A 14,170-nucleotide genomic window follows, 5' to 3' on the forward strand; every position below is an offset into this window, starting at 1 on the left:
GTCAATCCTACCCCCAAGAGGGAGGTATTAAATATACCATAATAAGTAGTGACAAGTCCATCACAATAAAGCACATGTACATGAGTACCTATATAGTAGACCATCCACTGTCAATAGGCAGCGTGTTGTAAGAAAATGCAGTTTTAACCCAATGTCAATCATAACATATGGAGTATGAATAAATAGTCCCAATCAATCAGTAAAAAAGATACAGTTACTGGGATCGAATACAAATAGAAATCCATTCAAGGGGCCAAAAATGATTTCATCCGTTAGGGCTAGTCAGAAAAAGAGGCTAAACAAAGCTAGAGAAATTCAGGTGTTCATTAATGCCTCCAGGGTTCAAAGATTCAAGCCAGAAAACCCATCTGGATTCCCGCTGTAAAATCCTCCTATTCCAGTCACCCTGGCGAACTGAGGGGCTAACAACTTCGATTGAGCGGAACGTAATAGATTTAAGATCTCCTCCATGAGCAATGTTCACATGTTTCGCTCGGGGTGTGTCTCTTATTTCTAATATCCCCCAGATGTTCACCAACGCGAACTTTAAATTGTCTCTTAGTTTTTCCCACATAGTCTTTTGGACAGGTGCATGTGCACATGTAGACAACGCCCATAGTTTTGCAATTGGCAGAATGTTTGTTCCTATACGTGCGTCTGGTTACCGCACTCTGAAAGGTATCTGAAGGCGAGACGTATCTACAGAAACTACATTGGCCACACCTAAAAGTGCCCACTGACCTTCTATCCAGCCAGGTGCCCTCTTTTTTAGGTGGAACAAAGTGGCCATGTACAAGATGGTCTATAACTGATCTGCCTCTCCTACAGGTCACTGATGGATAGTCCGTAATCCACTTAGATATATCAGGGTCAGTCCTTAAAATGGCCCAGTATTTTCTCAAAATTGTCATAATCCTTGGATGTTGATCATCATACGTCCCGATTAATCTAGTCAGAGGAGTCTGTTCAGACCTGGCTCGGGGTACCAGCAGTTTAGACCTATCCTGTTTCAAAGCATGATTATATGCTTCATTAACCACCTTAATCGGATAGTTTCGATCAATGAATCGTTCCTTCAAGTCCTTTGCTCTATGGAGAAAGTCTGACTCAGAGGAACAATTTCTCCTCAGTCTTAAAAATTGACCTTTAGGGATTCCCTGTTTTAAGGGGGTAGGATGATAACTCCCCCATCTTAGTAGACTATGTGCCGCTGTCGGCTTCCTAAAGATAGATGACCTCAGGGAACCAGATCCATCAACTGAAATAATAACATCCAAAAAGGCAATTTTATTGCCACCAATCTCATAGGTGAATTTTAGGCCAAGATTATTTATATTAAGACGCTGTATAAACCTAATGAAGGACGCTTGGTCCCCAGTCCAGAGGACGAGGATATCGTCAATGTAACGGCCCCATATTGATAGGTGTAGTTATGTTTTTGTCCCATTTGGACTATTTAGTACACGTTTAATGGTAATTATTAAAAGTTACATTTTACTGGGTATTTTTTTTGTTTGGTTTACATAAATGTAAAAATAGAAGTTCCAGTGGAGATCCAACAGTAAAAGAAGATTAAGTTTATTCACAAAGTAGTTAAACGGCAGCAACACGACCAGCTAGTGTGAATACCAACGCGTTTCCACCACCTAAGGGGAATGATGTATTTATCGTCATGTGCATGCAATAAATAATAGTATGGGGAATAATACCTGACTGCAGTGATAAATATTTTAGATTAAATCCTGCCTCACGTTCAGACCTAGCAGCACCCTGGTGCCGAGTTGGAAGATCCAATAGGATTCACGGTTTAGTACCATTCTTCTGTAATTGCCACCTCTGCTAGATTTATGGACTTTATCAATAGCTCTAAATTTGAGTCCTGATAAATCACCCTTATGTACAGTATAATAACAAAATGACGAGATACTGCAGAGATCAGAGAGATGTTAATAGCTGTTGTGCTGGTTGCATCCGACATACTGATCGCGGCCCTGAACACAATCGACTAAGGCTATGTGCACACCATGCAGAAATGCTCCGGAGTTTTCCTGAGCGTTTCTGCATCTCCCTGGCAGAAAAAACGCATGCGGATTGTACATGTGGATTGTGCATGCGGATTGTACATGAGGATTGTACATGCGGATTGTACATGCGGATTGTACATGCGGATTGTACATGCGGATTGTACATGAGGATTGTACATGCAGATTGTACATGAGGATTGTACATGCGGATTGTACATGCGGATTGTACATGAGGATTGTACATGCGGATTGTACATGAGGATTGTACATGCGGATTGTACATGAGGATTGTACATGCGGATTGTACATGAGGATTGTACATGCAGATTGTACATGAGGATTGTACATGCGGATTGTACATGCGGATTGTACATGCGGATTGTACATGCGAATTGTACATGAGGATTGTACATGCGGATTGTACATGAGGATTGTACATGCGGATTGTACATGCGGATTGTACATGTGGATTGTCCATGCGGATTGTACATGCGGATTGTACATGCGGATTGTACATGAGGATTGTACATGAGGATTGTACATGAGGATTGTACATGCGGATTGTACATGAGGATTGTACGTGCGGATTGTACATGTGGATTGTCCATGCGGATTGTACATGTGGATTGTACATGCGGATTGTACATGTGGATTGTACATGCGGATTGTGCATGAGGATTGTCCATGCGGATTGTACATGCGGATTGTACATGCGGATTGTACGTGCGGATTGTACATGCGGATTGTACATGCGGATTGTACATGTGGATTGTACATGCGGATTGTACATACGGATTGTACATGAGGATTGTACATGCGGATTGTACATGTGGATTGTACATGCGGATTGTACATGCGGATTGTACATGTGGATTGTACATGCGGATTGTACATGTGGATTGTACATACGGATTGTACATGAGGATTGTACATGCGGATTGTACATGTGGATTGTACATGCGGATTGTACATGAGGATTGTATATGAGGATTGTACATGCGGATTGTACATGTGGATTGTACATGCGGATTGTACATGTGGATTGTACATGCGGATTGTACATGCGTTTTTCCTGCCAGGGACATGCGGATGTGAAGCGTTCTTCACTTGCATTTCCGCTTGCGGGTTGACAAGTGATTTTAGCATCACTTGGAAAGTGCTTGACAACTTGGTCACACGATATAAATCCATTTATATAATGTGACCGTAAAAGAATGTTTCAAAATAAAAAATAAATCAATACTTACCCTCTGATGGCCCCCGCAGTCTTGCTTCTCTCCGTTCTCCCTTGCCGGCAAGTCGCGGTACACTGAAGGACCTGCCGACGTCAGCGTCGCGTGACCCGTCACATGACTATGACGTCAGCGCAGGTCCTCCAGTCCACCGCGATGTGCCGGCATGAGAGGAGGAGCGCAGCGGGGGCCGTCAGAAGGTAAATATAACATTTATTTTTTATTTTATTCTTTTTTTTACAGGTTCTATGATACCCGGGTCCGGAGGAGAATCTCCCATCCTCCACACCCGGGTACCATGTGCACATTGAACGCGTGTATTCCGCATGTACTTATCTAGTGAAGCGGATTCCACACGTTCTAATGCAAGTCAATGGCGGCGAAAACGCAGCACTTCCGCAAAATAATTGTTAGTGCTGCGTATTTTTCCGCAATGATAATGCGCAGTGGAAATTTCCGCAGCATGTGCACAGCACACGCGGATTATCATTGGGGAACATGGCGGGCCTTCTACCAAGCGTTTTTTAAGCGTTTCTGCAGCGTTTTTGCCCCTGCGGAAACGCTTAAAAACCGCATCGTGAGCACACAGCCTAAGTAAACCACACCCGGTGTAATTCATAAACTGCTGAATATGGTTCGTTTTATTAGTGGAAAAGGAAGCGGATTCGTTACCTTTTAATACATCTAGTCCGGCCGCACTGGAAATATCCTTTTAAGCACAGCCATGTGTCTGAGATCTGCAGCTGAATTGATGGATCCGTGCTAGGAGCCAATACAGAGTCAGTAGTGGGGTCTCCTGGGGGTCTATCTGATGGGATTCTCTTTTAGGACACGTGACAATGTTTCATCTTGTTCTCGTACCGGTAAATATTTCTTCATTATTCTAACCCCATTATAATAACTGGGACTATACTCCGTGGATAATGTAATGACATTATTGGTAGCGGCTGTCGTGCATTATATTATGTGTGAATATGGGATATTATATGTTGTATGCTTCCTTCCCGCAGATACTATACTCCGGCTCCATTTAACTCTTTCCATGCAGGACTCTTTTTTCCCTATAGGACTCATGAGATTTGTATGCAGACCCTGATGGTAACAGTTTCCTGGCTCCTCAGCTAAGTACAGGTGTGATGTAATTATCATAATTAACCTGTTACATTCATTGGTCGCCATTAACATGGGACTTGTGTATTTGTTCCTTGTAAATAGCACCATTGTGTTTTCAGCAGAGAGCCCTGAGTAAGACCCCTCAGGGGGTGGAAACACTTTGGTGTTCACACTAGCTGGTCGTGTTGCTGCCGTGTATTGTAACTACTTTGTGAATAAACTTCATCTTCTTTTCCTTTTGGATCTCTGCTGGAACTTGTATTGTTACATTTGCTGTTCAGGCCGGTCCTGGGACTTCTGAGCGGATCCCTGCAGCTGTGTCCTGGATACTACTTACTGCTGAGCTCATCTTCCATTCTCCTCCTCGCTGCATATATCATTCCCATTATTAAGGAGTGGGTCTCCTACACATTTATTGTGTATATGTTATAATACCCCCGGTGACACTAAAAACCATCTCTGACAAAACGCCAGCGGCCAGGACCTCCAAGGCGTAGAGAGACAGTTCATGCCACTTGTGTAGCTTCAATACCCAATAGCTGTAAGGCACAGAGGAATCACGGAGGACGTTGGTACAGTCAGCAAGGTACTCCTTCAGCATCTTCCAAAACTTTTCCCTTCTTGTCAGAGTACCTCACGAATCAGGGCCTAGGCGCTGGGAGGGTCTGAGAAAACTGTTCCAGACCTTTGACAGTGTTTCCTTGTCTCTGGTTTGTGTATCCCTCACCTGTACTCCTTGGTTATCCAACAAAATGTGACCTCTGCCACCAGCGTTGTCAGATAATTCTTCATCAAGGGCCTTCTGGTACTGCAACATTTTAATAGACTTCTCTGCCAGACTAGAACGTTCTCCTTGTAGCGCGGGTCTAGAAGTGTGACCAACCAGTAATTACTGCTGCTCAAAATGCATATAACACGAGGGTCACGGGAAAGGCAGCAGAACATAAAGTCAGCCATGTGTGCCAGACTGCCAACAGTCAAGACTTCCCTGTCCTCACCAAGAGGACGACTGTCCATGCTCTCCTCCTCCTCCTCCTCGCTCTCCCTCTTCTTGGGCCATCCAAGCTGAATAGACGGTAATAATCTGGTGTGGGTAGTACCGTCTGTAGCGCTGGAACCCAGCTCCTGATCTTCTTTCTCCTTATTATCACCCAATCCACATTGAGATGAGATAAGGCTGGGCTGTGTAGCATCACCCTGTCTAGTTCCTTGCTCCATCTCATTGTGCTCTGCCTGCAAAGCCTCCTCTTTAATTGTGAGCAGCGAGTGTTTCAGTAAGCAGAGAAGCGGGATGGTGATGCTAATTATGGCGTCATCACTGCTCCCCATCTTGGTTGAGTCCTCAGTTTTGGAGGACGGCACAGATGTCAGACATCCATGCCCACTCATCAGCTTTTATGTGCGGAGGCTGACCTGACTACCGACGGGCGTGTTGAAGCTGGTACTCAACAACTGCCCTCTGTTGCTCACAAATCCTTCCCAACATCTGCAACGTTGAGTTCCAATACGTGGGCAGTGGAACCTGTAGCTGACTTTCTAAAATGGGCACACATGCAGTGTACTTTCACAAGGAGCTCGGGCAGATCTGGGTAGGTTTTGAGAAACCGCTGAACCACTAATATGAGCACATGGGCCAGGCCTGGTACGTGCGCGAGATTGCCAAGCCTCAGAGCCTCCACCAGGTTCTGGCCATTGTCACAAATGACCATGCCTGGCTGTAGGTTCAGTGGTGAGACCTTCAGATCTGCCTGCTGTTACAGCTTTCAACAGCAGTGTGCGGTTTGTCACCTAAGCATATTAGCTTCAGCAGAGCCTGTTGCCGCTTTGCTGGGGCAGTGCTTCCAGCTTCCGACTGATGTGGTCATTTCGGATATGCAGGCTGAAGAGGAGGAATAGGTTTAGGAGCTGTAGAATGTGTGGGATTGACCCAGGGCCCACAATCCTCAGCGTCGGGAGGATGTGTTCCGTCCCAGGGTCCGACTGGGTCCTGGCTTCCACAGTTTTAACGTAGAGTGCCGTCAGTGAGATGTACCGTCCCTGACCACAAGCACTTGTTCATGTGTCTGTGGTTAGGTGGACCTTCCTAGTAACTGCGCTGGTGAGGGCACGGGTAATATTCTGGGACATGTGCTTGTGTAATGCTGGGACTACAAACTGGGAGAAATAGTGGTGGGTGGGGACCAAGTACCGAGGGATGGCCGCCGCCATGAGATTGCGGAAATCCTAAAAGGCAACATTTCCAGTGCAAGCAGTCCAGAAATGTGGCAGTTTAGTATTGTGGCCTGAGGATGGTTGGCTGCGTATGTGTGCTTGCGTTCCAAGGGCTGGGGTAGGGACAACTGAACGCAGCACTGGGACAAGAACGTGGTTGCTGATGGTGGTGGTTGCAAGTGTGCAATGACAGGTGTGTGGCGGGAGGCATCTTCGCCTGCGCCATAGACAGGGGATTGTCGTGCACGCACAACAGCGGAACAGGTAGTGGTGTCACCCGCAGACACTGTTGCTCTACCCTGGAGCTCTGACCAACTAGTCGGGTGCTTTGCTGTCATGTGCCTGAGCATGCTAGTTGTAGTCAGGCTGGTAGTTTTTCTGTCCCTGCTGATGCTGGCATTGTAGATGTTGCAAATGGCCTTTTTTGGGTTAACTGGACAGTCTTTAAAAAAGAGCAAGAATCGGGGAAGACATAGCAGTTGGACTGGCAATGTCCACTTCCCTAAACCTTGCCAACTTTAAATCGAGTATAATATTTGTCACATTCCCAAAAATGTCTGTATTATTACTGCAGTAATATAGGATCAAGTCTAATGACCACAGTTTTAGGTAGTGGCCTAATAGATAAGCTATTGGTCAGCGACCAAGTGTGAATAGGTTTGAACACACAGCTGGCAGGCTTTAAATGGAGTATAATATCTGTCAAACAAGAGAAAAAAGAAACCAGCTTAGCCACACTTCCTGGCGTCCTGAAGCATGGACCTCAAGGGACCACTTGCGTTAGAAGGAAAAATACAAAATGTTCCAGCTTCTGTCATGAGCAAAAAGATTTTAATGGTAAAATGGAAATTCCATGGAGAAAAAAGGCAAAGCAACGCGTTTCAGACGCAAGCCTGCGTTCTTAGTCAAAGCTATACCTGGAATTAACATGCGTAATTACATATAAAAGGCCCTCCAATACAATTCAAGATTGTCTTTTGTATTGGTAGTTTAATCGTGTGATTTCAATCAAGATAACATCACATAATAAAGTCATCAATAGATAAACCCCAATATAAAACTACACAAATAAGAAAGTACAAAAATATATATATTTTTTTAAATAACTAATACTACCCGGATACCTGGGGTTAGAATTATAGAGAGTGTTGCATCGTCCTGAAGAATAGGTAAAAATGTTCAGATTATCTTTCTAATACTTTAGTACTTTCTTTACAATTCAGTCCACAATTTTATAGTATTAAAAAAGATAATCTTAACATTTTTTTACCTATTCTTCAGGATGATGCAACAGACTCTCTATAATTCTAACCCCAGGTATCCGGGTAGTATCCAAAAGAGCACAAACCTTGGGAAATACTTTATCCCCAAATGTATGTAATCCAATACAAAAACGCCACACCGGGCTTAATTGCCAGGGATTTTATAAGTGTGGACACAGTCGATGTAATTTATGCCAAAATGTAGAAATAACAAAGGACTTTCATAATTCAGACAAATCACAATCATATCAAACAATACATTAATTGTAACAGTGATCATGTGGTGTATGTTATTAAATGTAATTCATGTGACAAAATGTATGTGGGGTGCACCATACGAAGATTAAAAAAACGACTCTCTGAGCAGATCACAGATGTATATAATATGTCAGATACAGCCGCAACACATCCTATGCTTCCAGGCACTTCATACAATGCCACAACAAGAAGATTTCACTGCAGGTTTTCAGTATCGAAAAAATTATACCCAATCCCAGAGGAGGAGACATCAGAAAACGTCTCCAAAACCCAGAGGCATAATTGGATGATGAATCTGGATACATGTTATCCTACCGGCCTGAATATGCGACGCGAACTTACGCTCCACTATTAACATCACATCTTATATGCTCGCATGTATAATTATTTAAAATATATATATTATTGTACTTACTTGTGTAGTTTTATATTGGGGTTTTTCTACTGATGACTTTATTATGTGACGTTATCTTTTTTAAATCAGATAATTTTTTATTCATTTAGAAAAAAATAATGAAATACAACTTCAGTATAACAATTTTCCATTTTCTTATTAGCAAAAAGAACCCTCAACCCCCCTCCCCTTTTACAGACAGCAATAATAATCCCTCATCATTATATAAGATATGATCCAATATCCCACAAAACATCCTATAACCATTTCACTGCATTTCGCAGTGTATTCACCGGAGTCTTCCCTCCAATAGCATTAATCACACCTTCCATGGTGCCCATAGGTTGTCACTGAGTTTGGCATTTTTCCTTTTGAAATAGATTTTCTCCTCCATCCGCACCACATAATCCACCTGCCTTATATACTCCTGTCTAGAGGGAGGCTCCGGTCGCACCCAATACCTCGCTATTACCTTTCTAGCTGCATATAAGAGTCTGGCAATTGCCAGTTTTGCGATATCATTCCCCACAAGTTCCTCCACATATCCCAGCAAGCAAACCACTGGATTTCTAGGAATTATACAGTGATAACGCCCTTCAATTAGGCCAGCTACTTCAGACCAATAGTTTCCAAGTTTTGGGCAACTCCACATAACATGTAGTATACCGGCAGCTTCTGACCCACATCTCGGGCAATCCGAGGTCTCCCGTACCCCTATTCTGAACATAAAATCGGGCGACCTATACGCTCTGTGAATAAGAAGTAGTTGGGACATTCTGGCGGGTTCACTTAGAGTCAGCTTGGGGATATATTCTAATATGGATTCCCACCTGTCATCCTCAATGGTACCAACATCTGCTTCCCACTTTCCCTTCGCCAAAACAGGATAATTCAGTAGAAAGGTGTGAAGCAGATCGGCATACACCGTAGATATGACACCTGTTTACATCCCCCCATACAAATATAATCAATGACGATGTCCCTTTGAACAGATCGGTTCCTGATTTTCCCTGGCTTAATAAACGCATGTTTAACCTGTGTATACTGATAACTGTGTCTGTCCGATCAGTGAAATTCCTCTTTCAGCGTCTCTAGGGTTTTGATGCTTTGATTATCCATCAGTTGGTAGATGTATTGTACACCCTTTACCACCCAGCCTCTGAGATCTCTTATTTTGTAAAATTCACATAGGTTTTCATTATCCCAAATAGGAGTATACGTTGTCAGCCCCACTATGCCTCTAATCTTCTTCACCCTCGTCCACAATTTATGGATTAGGCCACAGGTCAGGTATGACTTGCCCATCTTCCCAAAAAGTCCCGTTTCTAGACCCACTACCAATGGACTCTTTTTAAGATAAAGTTCCAGAACCGCCCAAATAGTCCCATTCCCTGCCCTCTGCTCCCACCCTCTAATATGCTGGGACTGAGCTGCCAAAAAATATACCCACGGGTTTGGTAGAGCGAGACCCCCCTCCTCCTTCGGCCTCTGGAGAGTCTCCATCTTAATCCTAGGCTGCCCTCCACCCCAGACGAGATCTCTAAATATTGCATTAATGTGCTGGAACACCGACCGAGTAATCCACACAGGGGAGTTATGTAAAACGTACAACAATTTGGGCATCAGCACCATTTTAAGAAGATTGGTGCGTCCCACCACCGAGAGGCGCATTTTGCTCCATGTAGATGCTTTATCCTTTAATTTCCCCAGTATCGGGTATACATTCAGCTGAAGGTACTCCTTTACTGGTAATGTTATTGTAATTCCAAGATACTTAAATTCTTGTAGCAACTTGAGTTGTGTACGCTCCACCTGTTCAAAATCTAAACTATTCAGGGAGTCTATTTCCATAATATGAGATTTATCCCAGTTAATTTGTAACCCATATAATAAACCAAATCTATTGATAATAGCTATTGCTCCATGTAATGATATCTGAGGGTCCTGTAAGAATAATAAAATATCATCTGCGTACAACGCTATCGTCTCCTCCGCCACACCATACCGGAATCCCCTCACCACGTCTGACTGTCTCAGTACAGCAGCCAACAGCTCTATGGCCGGAGCAAATAACAGCGGAGAGAGGGGGCAGCCCTGTCTGGTTCCTCTAGTCAAATCAAATTTATCTGACCACTCCCCATTTACTCTCAATCTGGCCACCGGACGTGTATATAACAATTTTATCCATGCCAAAAAAAACGGACCAATTCCCATCAACTGGAAAACACGAAAAAGATAACTCCACTCCACACTATCAAAGGCTTTCCGTGTGTCTAATGAGACCACCACTCCATGCCCAGCATTATCAGCGGCCAATTGCATATTAAGGAATAGTCGCCTCAAGTTAATGGCCGTCGATCTATCCAGCATAAATCCTGACTGATCCGGGTGTACAACACCAGAAACCACCCGGCTCAATCGGTTAGACATTACTTTAGCTAAAATTTTAATATCAGCCGGTAGTAAGGATATGGGTCTATATGAATCTGGCTGTGTCCGGTCCTTATCTGCCTTGGGCAGAACCACCACCGTAGCCTCCCGCATTGACTCCGGTAATTCTCCCACCTCCAGAGCCAAAAACACATCTTTTAATTTTGGCAATAGTACATCTCTAAGATGTTTATAGAATTCTGTTGGTAAACCATCTGCACCTGGGGCTTTATTATTTGCCATTGAAGCCAAAGCTTCTTCCATTTCCTCTACCGTCAGGGGGCCCTCCAAGCTATCCCTAGCCTCCTCACTAAGCCCAGATATCTGAGTACCCCTCAAAAATTGGTCTATATCATCTCCCGTGTTCCTTAATTTAGAGTTATATAGGTCACTATAGAAGTCTCTAAACACCCTCAAGATATCTCGCGTTTCAGTGACTAGGGTGCCAGTTGGATCCAAGAGACCATACACAAATCCCGGTTCCCTCTGCGCTGCCGCTATAGTAGACAACAGGTGACCAACTTTTTCACCCTCTTCATAAAAGGCAATTTTTTGGAATTCCCTCTTCTTTTCCCCATTGGCCAGAAATATTTTATCCACCTTTTTTTGAGCTTCCTTCATGTTCTGTTGCGCCTCTACGGTGGGATTAAGCACCAATTCCTCCTCTGCCCCCCTCAGCGCAGCCAATGCCTCTCTTTCCTCCAATCTGTTCTGACTTTTACATCTGGATATATCTTGAATCAATAAACCCCTAGCATAAGCCTTCATTGTGTCCCACACAGTTCCTATGGCTGTACTTCCCATATTGTTCTGGAAGAATTCCTCCACCTCTCCTGCTATTTTCTGAATATCTACTGTTTCCAGCCATACCGGGTGAACCTTCCACTCTTTCCGTCCACCATTCCCACACATACCGAACCTCAGTTCCACCAGCAAGGGACTATGATCAGAGAGTATCCTAGGCAAATAATCAATATGAGTGATGTTTTGGTTAAGCAACCCATTTCCCAAGGCTAAGTCTATTCTAGACATAGAACCGTGCGTCAAGGAGTAACATGAATATGTCTTCACTCCCATATGTCTCACTCTCCACAAATCTATCTGGCCCACCTCTGACACATACTTAGCAAAGGGTGTCTCCCGCTCTCCGTCAGTTCTTCCCGGTTGCCTACTAGTTTTGTCCCAAATTTTAGTCATTATATTGTTAACATCTCCAATCAGCAACACAGGAATCCCTGTCCAATGCCTCGTGAGCTCTATAATCTCTTGCAGTTTTGTCCCAGTAAATGGAGGTGGGAAATACACTGCCACCACACAATATAATTTGCCATAAAGTCAGCAGACTAGAAAAACGTACTGTCCATCTTTATCTATTTTAACCTCAACCTCCTCAAATGGAGTCCCCACATGCACCAAGATGGAAACCCCTCTCGCATATGCAGAATAAGTAGAGTGGTATACTTTTTGAACCCATTTCCTCGCCAGGAGCATAATTTTGTCCCTCATCAGGTGTGTTTCCATGAGGCAGATAATGGAAGGCCCGTGGGCCATAATATTTTGGAGAACAATAGCCCGTCTCTTACGGTCTGCCAAACCACGTATGTTCCAGCTTAACACCTTAACCATACCCGCCATTGTTTATCAGATTCAACTTCTGTGTATATAACCACATCATAAGATGTCCCCCATGCCGTCCGTCCCTGCCCCCCCCGCATCCAACCCCCCGTCCCCCATGCCCCAAACCAAAACTCCTCTGACCGCCCCTATCTCCCCCAAACCACCTCCCAATTTGTCGTTCCGTTCTCTCTATCCGAGAGTTGGTGAATGAAACCGGCCTATTCCACCAACTATCTTCCCAAAGGCCTCTCCCGCCTTATGAAAAACATATTATATAAAAGGTATATAAACTGTATGCACCACCAGTACGCCGCTCCAGTCCATGATCAGACTTGTATCCTGCAACAAATAGTTAAATGCAACCGAAAAAGGATAATTATAAATCACATTCACAAAACCACAATCTCCCTCTCTTCAGCCGTCCTTGTGCTCTCGCACTCGTCTAGAATTCTTTTCAATCCAGTCCAGAGCTTCTTCCGGAAATTGCAGAAAGTGTCCTCTACCCAGTGCAGCCAGTCTCAGCCTGGCCGGATACATCACAGAATACGCCGGTCCCATGTCTCTCAGCCTGGCCGGATACATCACAGAATACGCCGGTCCCATGTCTCTCAGCCTGGCCGGATACATCACAGAATACGCCGGTCCCATGTCTCTCAGCCTGGCCGGATACATCACAGAATACGCCGGTCCCATGTCTCTCAATTTTTTCTTTACATCTCTATAATTCATGCGCATTCTTTGCACCGTGGGTGAATAGTCTGAGTAGAACGAGATATCTTGTCCATCAATTGTTAAATCCTTGATCTTCCTCGCCGTACGTAAGATAGTGTCTCTGTCCCTGTAATTTAAGAGCCTAGCCAGCATGGCCCGGGGGGCTGCTCCAGGAGGCTGGGGTCTCAGTGGGACTCTGTGAGCTCCTTCTACAACAAAGACCTTTGACAGTTTATCAGTTCCAAATTTTTCCAGCAGCCATTTCTCAATAAACTCTGTAGGGTTTGATCCCTCTGATTTTTCCGGAACCCCCACTATCCTGACATTGTTACGTCGTGACCTGTTTTCCGAGTCATCATTTTTAGCAGTGACATCTGTTAGTTGCTTGTCCGGCTTTTTCTGAGCAGCTTGTAGAGATATTATGGTGTCCTCCACCGTGCTCACTCTTTCCTCTATCTCTCCTGTGCGGACATCGGCTTTCTGAATGGCAGCTTTAATGTTAGTAATTCCTGCTTGCACACCCGTAACCTGCTTTGACAACTTTGTAAGCGCCTGTTTGCAGTATGACACCACAGTGAACACATCTTTCAGGGTGAGTTCCTCCACAGCAGGGTCAGCAGAAGACTCCATATTTTTGTCCTGCACCTCATCTCCAGAGCCATCAGCCGCAGTCTCCTGCACCCACAGTATTCTCCTGATCCTCCATACCATCTTCTGCCCCAGCCTCCCTTTCTGAAAGTCCAGCACTGTGTTCACCCACTTCCACTCTTGCAAACCTCTCAAGGCGTGCAGCAGCCGACGTCCTCCTGGAGCACGCCGCATTCTCTCTGGCCGCCTCCTCCTGAGTCTCAGCGCCATCTTGACCCCTGCCTCCTCTACCAGGGCCAGTATCTCGCTGCCTGGTGCGGGTCATTACTT

The sequence above is a fragment of the Phyllobates terribilis genome, unplaced genomic scaffold (genome assembly GCF_046119375.1).
Source record: "Phyllobates terribilis strain yellow unplaced genomic scaffold, ASM4611937v1 Scaffold_171__1_contigs__length_4068163, whole genome shotgun sequence".
In the NCBI taxonomy this organism is placed as follows: Eukaryota; Metazoa; Chordata; class Amphibia; order Anura; family Dendrobatidae; genus Phyllobates; species Phyllobates terribilis.